We start from the raw sequence: 1,210 nt of genomic DNA, 5'->3' as shown, positions 1-1,210 counted from the left end.
TCCATTGTAACACCTCCAGATTTGACAGAGAAACACTCATTTTTAACACTCGATTTTAACTACTATCATTTTACACCTCAGAGTTACATTAAAAGAATGTGACTCTGCTTAGAGTAAAATTAACTCTACTTTTGCAAGAAGACTATTAACACCAAAAAATTTAACACTTTTGAATTTGCTGTGTACTTTCAGAGTAACTAGTTACTAGGGAAAGTAACTTTGGTTTTACTCAGAATTCTCTTGTTAATGTGTTGCTTCCGTAACTGGATACCCAGCAAGTTTGCCAGTCCTCTAGCTTGCTTACTTGCCACAAGTGCACTGTGCCACCTACCAATAGAAAGTAAAGAAATAATGTGCACATTTCCACGAGAGAAATCCCACGCCTGGACCGTCGTTGACCACCACACGAAGTAACGAATAACGAGCCAATTTAAATCCCAGTAACGAGTAACGCGTTCCTGGTTTTGGCATAATAACTAGTTACCGTGCTCGTTACCACAATAATAACGTAGTTACTGTAACGCGCTACTTAATAACGCGTTAGTCCCAACACTGCAGCTGATATATGTGGAACATAAATCAAAGCAAAAACCAAACTAGACTGTGAAACTATGACTTAACAAAGTCAAAAACTATGAATCAACTAAGACACTACGACTATGAACTGTTGTTTCTATGACGACTATGACACATACACATACACAGACAACGCAACGAGAAATGAATGGAAACACACACAGTAATTACACAGGAGGTAATGAGGGGAAGGGAAACGGCTGACACAAATTATCATGATGACACCAGAAGAGAAAGTGAAACTAAAACAATGAACACAAGAACTCTTCAAAATAAACAGGAAACATGGAGACTCAGACATGACAACAAGACAAGAAACCAAACAGAGAAACAAGGAGACAGATGATAAATAATAACCAGGCTTAACCTCAACTAAAGCTTAAATAGGAATAACACAAAAACTATAATCACAAACCTAACATGAAAATCTCAACAATACAAAATAAAATTCAAAACGCTGTGTCAGAGACCCAGCCTGTGACAGAAGGCTGCTGTTATCCGCTGTTAGCTGCTGTTCGCTGGTGTTCGCTGGTGTTAAGATAAGATAAGATAAGATAAGATAAGATGATAAGATAAGATAAGATAAGATAAGATAAGATGATAAGATAAGATGATAAGATAAGATAAGATAAGA

The sequence above is a fragment of the Pundamilia nyererei genome, unplaced genomic scaffold (genome assembly GCF_000239375.1).
Source record: "Pundamilia nyererei isolate P.nyererei 1_Seehausen unplaced genomic scaffold, PunNye1.0 scaffold00133, whole genome shotgun sequence".
NCBI lineage: Eukaryota > Metazoa > Chordata > Actinopteri > Cichliformes > Cichlidae > Pundamilia > Pundamilia nyererei.
This window is presented reverse-complemented; position numbering follows the sequence as displayed.